Here is an 8,362-nt window from a genome sequence, read left to right as displayed (position 1 = left end):
ATTACAATGTAACAACTATATGTAGGTACCCACAAATACATAATGCAAGTATGATAGTACCTGATAGTACATGTTGTTACACAGGTTGTACCACTGTACCTAATTAAGTACACTGTAACGACAGCGACACATTAAAATAAAGTGTTACCGAAAACTCCTAGCTAAAAGCTTTTAGTGCGATTTAGGAGTACCCCTAGTGGTAAGATAAAAGGCTTTGTGAATATGGCCCATGATCAACATTTCTCTTTTTTTTTTTTTTAAAAACCTGGCTTCTTCAACAGGGTGCGCTATCGTCATTGTGTAAAGCCCGCCTCAAGGGTTCTGATTGGTGCCTAGATCTAGGAAAATTGGAAATGGGCTAGAATGGGTTCTTGGCCAGACGGACTTTCAGAGCGAATCTCGAATTTGCAGGAAGTACGTCTGGGTTTTTCCCAGGCTTGGAGAACATTTTAATTTGATTCACAATGAGACGTTACATATAATTTACATGTTGACAATGAGTAGCCTAGTTTTGGTTGTTGGTGGCATCAGGTAGTTACTGTATGCCAACAATGCAAAAATGTTTCCTTGCGATTGGAAGCTCCTTTAGCCCCATAGGATTCCAAAACATTGCGACGTGAAATGCCACAAAAAACGGTTTGTGAATAGGTCTTATTGAGTTAGGAGTCCTCTCGACTTATTATGACCGCCGCGCAGCGAAGCGGCGGTCATATAGGTTTAGTCAGATTTTATTTTATTTTATTTTTATTTTTCGCATGCCCAAATTTCTGTCAATGAGTCCCGGGACACTGAAAGACCGGGGTAGACGAAACTTGGTGGGCATGTAACCCCATATGGATAGCATGGAACCATCGTTTTTCGTTTTGATCTGTAGCCCCCCCGCTGGACTGCACCCCCCGAAAGGAGGGTAGGGCAGACACAGTTTTCTGTGAATATCTCGAGAACCGTAAGGTTTAGGAGGACCATTTTTTTTTTTGTAAGTTGATCTCAAGTGGCCATGTCAACCCATTCCATAACCACTCATTTCATGTATAGCGCCACCTAGTTAAACACAAAAAAGTAAAAATGAGGTGTTGTAATCGCAGGTATCTGTGACCTAACATAGTCAAAACTGCACGAAATTGGAAGTGTAGGATCATTATGACACCCTCTGAATGCACGCCAAGTTTCGTGGAATTCCGTTCATGGGGGGCCACACAATAAATTAATTTATGTTACTATACACCAACTGGCCTGTAGGTGGCCGGAGACAGTTTTCTGTGAATATCTCAAGAACCGTAGGGCCTAGGAGGTCCACCTTTTTTTTGTATGTTCATCTCAAGGGGCCATGTCAACCCATCCCATTACCACTTATTTCATGTATAGCGCCACCTAGTTAAAAATTAAAAAGCAAAAATGTAGGTGTTTTCATCACAATATCTCTGGCTGACATGGTCAAAACTGCATGAAATTGAAAGTGTAGGATCATTATGACACCCTCCGAATGCATGCCAAGTTTTGTGTACTTTCGTTCATGGGGGGCCTTACAATAAAATAATTTATGTGTACATTTAGTGACGTACACCAACAAGGATTCCCGGGACACTGAAAGACCGGGGTACACAAAACTTGGTGGGCATGTACCCCCACATGGATAGCATGGAACCGTCATTTTTCGTTTTGATCTGTAGCCCCCCCGCTGGACTGGACCCCCCGAAAGGAGGGTAGGCCAGACACAGTTCTCTGTGAATATCTTGAGAACTGTAGGGCCTAGGATGACCATTTTTTTTCCGTATATTTGCCTCCAGGGGTCATGTTAACCCATTTCATGTGCACACATGTGCACAAACAGATACACACGCACACACACACATTCACAGTAATCATACGTATGACATATACTCACACAGTAGACATATGTACGCTTCCATGCACAGGCACATACGCAGGCACACACACAAGCACGCACACACACACACACACACACTCACACACACACACACCCACACACATAACATAAACATAACACAAACAATCAAGAATTTCTCAGAATTATGAACAGGCAAGATGGAGGTGGGGTTGTATAAAATGAATTTTACATGTGAAATCTATGAACTAATCATGTTTTGGGACTTGTTGTCTAGCAGATACCAGTGAGAATTGAGTGTGGATAATGCAATTTAGTGAGACAGTTAGAATCATATAGGCCTTTCAGCGTGATTTCTTTTTGTGGAAAAAATGTGCTGGACTGGGCGGCGGTCATATTTTGTACCGCTCTGCGGTACATCTAGTTTTATGCTGTCCCAGACGTGGGTGCTATTTTTAGGTCTAAAATGTTTCGTGAATTACTTTTAGTGAAAAAAAAAGGAGTCAGTTAGGAGTGACACGCCCATTATTTTTAGGAGTTGCTCCTAAATTCGCCAGTTAGGAGCTAGGCCTACTTTTAGCCTTACAATTCTTTGTGAATACGGACCCTGGACATTTTGAATATGACTTTAAACTTGAACATTGCAGTCTCTGAATTTGGGACAGTTTAGCATTACAGTGATGCATTCACTCTACCCTATATTCATGAAACAAGCCAACATTTGGCGCCTACCCCAGAGTTAGATAAGAGGACACATACCCTTCTCTTCTTTGTGCATGCAATAACACAATCTGACACTGTTAGCTGACAGCCTAGTTTAGCATAATTCACTGTAAGTGGCTTAGACCAGTTAGCCTAATGCTAGCCTATAGCTAAAAGGGAGCTATACTGTATCATCTAACTTTGGGGTAGATGGCAAATAAGCAAATCTCTCCAAAAGGTGACATGTTTGTTTAAGTATGAAGCCCATGAGGAGAGAAATACTCATCTTTCCATCAACCAATTTACCTTGTGCCTATTATACAACTGGCATACATATTGTTACTTAGTAACATGTTACCACATGTTCCCATGGAATTACCATATCATGGTATACCAGGACCAGAGACTCTTGCCCTTGGCATAAGACTGGAATAGTCACATATAAATTCATCTCTCACAGCTATTAGTGATGGACATTAGATGGAAAATGTTGCCTGAAATGAAATAGTAAATAATAGATTAAATAGTGCTCCAGCAATAACCACTGGCAAAATATCATATTAGGTTGGCAGTCTACATGATATTGCAATGAAATGAATCCATCTCATTGAAGTGCAATTACTGTGCTAAAAACACCCTTCCAAGACACAGATATGCTATTAAAAGTGAAGTTTTTCAATAACAGACTTCTTTGAAAAAAGGGAATATTGCAATATTGTTAAGGATTGAGCACAGCAATATTGATTACAGCAATTTCCTTGAACATGTGATTATAGCATCCTGTACATCTAATCTGAGTCAACACTATCATAAGGGATTAGACCAGGTTGATATTGGTTTTAGGGCAGATTTGCTTATAATTATTCTTCATTTTTGTTATCAGTATTCGTCTAATTACCTGATTGAGCTCTGCCTTTTTCTTTCTTTCTTCTTCTTGTTATTTATATTTATTTATTTATTTATTTGGAGGGGGGTAAAGCTAAATCCATTGTACTTTGTGTTTGTGCTTGTGAGTACACTCAATCACACACACACACACACACACACACACACACACACACCTATCTGGCTATCACCTATCCTATCTGGCTTAACCATTATGTTATGACCCCGTCATATCTATCATTATGATGATATATATCATTATGATATACTTTTCTCCAGAACAAAGTAATGTATTTGTGAACAATGATTAAACTGCACATATTCCAGACATATTTATTGAGGATTACATGGCATATCATGTGGTGTGTATTCTGCTGTAAAGTACAGCAAAAGTAGTTATATGTCTGCAGGTCAATTTGACCCACATCCTGTACTCGTGGGTTAAAATGGCCCAACTCCAGCAGGAGGGAGGAAAAACACCTGGTTCCATCCTGTGTCTGTAAAGTGCTCTACTAATGTCACCAGCCTCCTACAAAGCTGTTAGAGGTACATTACCTAGGCAACCTTCCTTGAATCTGAACTGTTCGGTATCTAAGATTGAATGAACAGTATTTTTAAAATCTCTCTCACTCTTTTCATGCATGAGCAGATGGTCGTCGAAATGTATAGCTTTCCTCAATGTAAGAGTGTGTGTGTGTGTGTGTGTGTGTGAGTGAGTGAGTGAGTGAGTATGAGAGAGAGAGAGAGAGAGACAGACAGACAGAGACAGAGAGTGAGAGAGACAGAGTTTCCCTGGTTACGATTCTACAGTGAATCTATGTGGTAGACTATAATAGAATTCTAGATATAGAGAATATTCTGATTTTGTTATGATCAATCTTTCAGAGACACAACCTGGCAATTGAGTTGGATTCCCTCTGAGGAATGATGAAAAGAACAAGATGCATTAGTAACATAGACATGACCACTCACAAAGTGCTGAATATATTATGTTGAATTCATACACATGCAAATGTGTTTCACATCAGTTATCAGTGAAGTGATGTAAGTTCTTGGTCCAAGTTAAGTGAAGTGCAGTCAAATCAGGACACCAAATTAAGTAATGAATTGCCTTCTGACATTTCAACAGATGAATCTGCTTGAAGAATGAAAATGAAAATACATGAAGAATGACTGTAGTCATTTGGCTTTCTTTGCCCTCTTAGCACTGATGGTGGAGTTGTGAGTTATTCAGAGTTATTCCAAATTAGCACTGATGGTGGTGCTGTGAGTTATTCAGAGTTATTCCAAATTAGCACTGATGGTGGAGCTGTGAGTTATTCAGAGTTATTCCAAATCAGCACTGATGGTAGAGCTGTGAGTTATTCAGAGTTATTCCAAATCAGCACTGATGGTGGAGCTGTGAGTTATTCAGAGTTATTCCAAATTAGCATTGATGGGGGAGCTGTGTATGACCCTCTCACAGAGACCATGTGGGATCTGATATGATCTGGGTCTATCTGGCACCACTAGTCAGGAATAATGGGATAAGTACAGATCATGATGTGTTAGTGTGTGTGCGTGCGTGTGTGAGTGAGTGAGTGAGAGAGACCTGAAGAGAGAGAGAGAGAGATTTCAAAGTACAGTATACACAGTTTTGCTTGGAAGTATGTTTTCAGAATACTTTAGAAGTATTTATGGTCAATGTGTGTTAACCACATTCTCCATCCCTGATGGTGAGTTGTAAAAAGATGGCAGCCCTGCTGCTACAGAAAAGCAGCAAAGGACTTGTGCTTGTAATTTGTTTTTTAAAAATGACATGCAACTCTGCAATTGTACTTAGACTGAAACAGACATATTGATACATTGCAATAAGTCTGACTCTGTTAAAATGCCATACGTATTACCTTGTAGAAGGTTTTGGACTCGGTCTATGAGATGAGACTACCAGGAGCATGCCTTCATTCTTAACACAAAAATCCATGGCATGACCTCTCTTCTTGATAGCTGTTGAAAACTGCATGGAACTGACAGGGATTGTTTTGTTTAAAATTAATAATAATAATAATAATAATAATAATAGCAACAACAACAACAACAATGATAATACTACTACTACTACTAATAACTAGATGTACCGCAGAGCGGTACAAAATATGACCGCCGCCCAGTCCAGCACATTTTTTCCACAAAAATAAATCACGCTGAAAGGCCTATATGATTCTAACTGTCTCACTAAATTGCATTATCCACACTCAATTCTCACTGATATCTGCTAGACAACAAGTACCAAAACATGATTAGTTCATAGATTTCACATGTAAAATTAATTTTATACAACCCCACCTCCATCTTGCCTGTTCATAATTCTGAGAAATTCTTGAATTGTGTGCATGTACATGTTTATGTTATGCGTGTGTGTGTGTGTGTGTGTGTGTGTGCGTGCTTGTGTGTGTGCCTGCGTATGTGCCTGTGCATGCAAGCGTACATATGTCTACTGTGTGAGTATGTGTCATACGTATGATTACTGTGAATGTATGTGTGTGTGTGTGTGTGTGTATCTGTTTGTGCACATGTGTGCACATATAATGGGTTAACATGACCCCTGGAGGCAAACATACGGAAAAAAATGGTCATCCTAGGCCCTACAGTTCTCAAGATATTCACAGAGAACTGTGTCTGCCCTACCCTTCTTTCGGGGGGTCCAGTCCAGCGGGGGGGCTACAGATCAAAACGAAAAATTATGGTTCCATGCTATCCATGTGGGGGTACATGCCCACCAAGTTTTGTGTACCCCGGTCTTTCAGTGTCCCGGGAATCCTTGTTGGTGTACGTCACTAAATGTACACATAAATTATTTTATTTTATTGTAAGGCCCCCCATGAACGAAAGTACACAAAACTTGGCATGCATTCGGAGGGTGTCATAATGATCCTACACTTTTAATTTCGTGCAGTTTTGACCTTGTCAGCCAGAGATATTGTGATGAAAACACCTAATTTTTTGCTTTTTCATTTTTAACTAGGTGGCGCTATACATAAAAAAAGTGGTAATGGGATGGGTTGACATGCCCCCTTAACCCTTAAAGGTGTAGGTTTTTGAACATTCTAAGTTCCGCAACAATTGAAGGTTCTAAAATTCTATGTTGAATTCAATGAACCCAGATATTCTTTAGAACGTTCATTTCTCAACATTCCCGTCACACTGGTGTGACGGTACTCCTTTAAGGGTTAAGACCAACATACATAAAAAAGGTGGACCTCCTAGGCCCTACGGTTATCGAGATATTCACAGAAAACTGTCTCCGGCCACCTACAGGCCAGTTGGTGTATAGTAACATAAATTAATTTATTGTGTGGCCCCCCATGAACGGAATTCCACGAAACTTGGCGTGCATACAGAGGGTGTCATAATGATCCTACACTTCCAATTTTGTACAGTTTTGACTTTGTTAGGTCACAGATACCTTCGATTACAACACCTCATTTTTACTTTTTTGTGTTTAACTAGGTGGTGCTATACATGAAATGAGTGGTTATGGAATGGGTTGACATGGCCCCTTGAGATCAACATACAAAAAAAAAATGGTCCTCCTAAACCCTACGGTTTTCGAGATATTCACAGAAAACTGTGTCTGCCCTACCCTCCTTTCGGGGGGTCCAGTCCAGCGGGGGCGCTACAGATCAAAACGAAAAACGATGGTTCCATGCTATCCATGTGGGGTTACATGCCCAACAAGTTTCGTGTACCCCGGTCTTTCAGTGTCCCGGGAATCATTGACAGAAATTTGGGCATGCGAAAAAGAAAAAAAAAAAAAAGAAAAAAAAAATCTGCTTCGCTGCGCGGCGGTCATAATTATTATTTTTTTTTTTTTTTTTTTTCTTTTTCGCATGTCCAAATTTCTGTCAATGATTCCCGGGACACTGAAAGACCGGGGTAGACCAAACTTGGTGGGCATGTAACCCCATATGGATAGCATGGAACCATCGTTTTTCGTTTTGATCTGTAGCCCCCCGCTGGACTGCACCCCCCGAAAGGAGGGTAGGGCAGACACAGTTTTCTGTGAATATCTCGAGAACCGTAAGGTTTAGGAGGACCATTTTTTTTTGTATGTTGATCTCAAGGGGCCATGTCAACCCATTCCATAACCACTCATTTCATGTATAGCGCCACCTAGTTAAACACAAAAAAGTAAAAATGAGGTGTTGTAATCGCAGGTATCTGTGACCTAACATAGTCAAAACTGCACGAAATTGGAAGTGTAGGATCATTATGACACCCTCTGAATGCACGCCAAGTTTCGTGGAATTCCGTTCATGGGGGGCCACACAATAAATTAATTTATGTTACTATACACCAACTGGCCTGTAGGTGGCCGGAGACAGTTTTCTGTGAATATCTCGAGAACCGTAGGGCCTAGGAGGTCCACCTTTTTTTTGTATGTTGATCTCAAGGGGCCATGTCAACCCATCCCATTACCACTTATTTCATGTATAGCGCCACCTAGTTAAAAATTAAAAAGCAAAAAATTAGGTGTTTTCATCACAATATCTCTGGCTGACATGGTCAAAACTGCACGAAATTGAAAGTGTAGGATCATTATGACACCCTCCGAATGCATGCCAAGTTTTGTGTACTTTCGTTCATGGGGGGCCTTACAATAAAACAATTTATGTGTACATTTAGTGACGTACACCAACAAGGATTCCCGGGACACTGAAAGACCGGGGTACACAAAACTTGGTGGGCATGTACCCCCACATGGATAGCATGGAACTGTCATTTTTCGTTTTGATCTGTAGCCCCCCCGCTGGACTGGACCCCCCGAAAGGAGGGTAGGCCAGACACAGTTCTCTGTGAATATCTTGAGAACTGTAGGGCCTAGGATGACCATTTTTTCCGTATATTTGCCTCCAGGGGTCATGTTAACCCAGTTCATGTGCACACATG

This window comes from Alosa pseudoharengus, unplaced genomic scaffold (genome assembly GCF_046254945.1).
Source record: "Alosa pseudoharengus isolate Yale_2024_CS ecotype anadromous, Long Island Sound unplaced genomic scaffold, YU_APseudo_1.1 YU_APseudo_1.1_scf_10, whole genome shotgun sequence".
In the NCBI taxonomy this organism is placed as follows: domain Eukaryota; kingdom Metazoa; phylum Chordata; class Actinopteri; order Clupeiformes; family Clupeidae; genus Alosa; species Alosa pseudoharengus.
Note: the sequence above shows the minus strand (reverse complement) of the source record.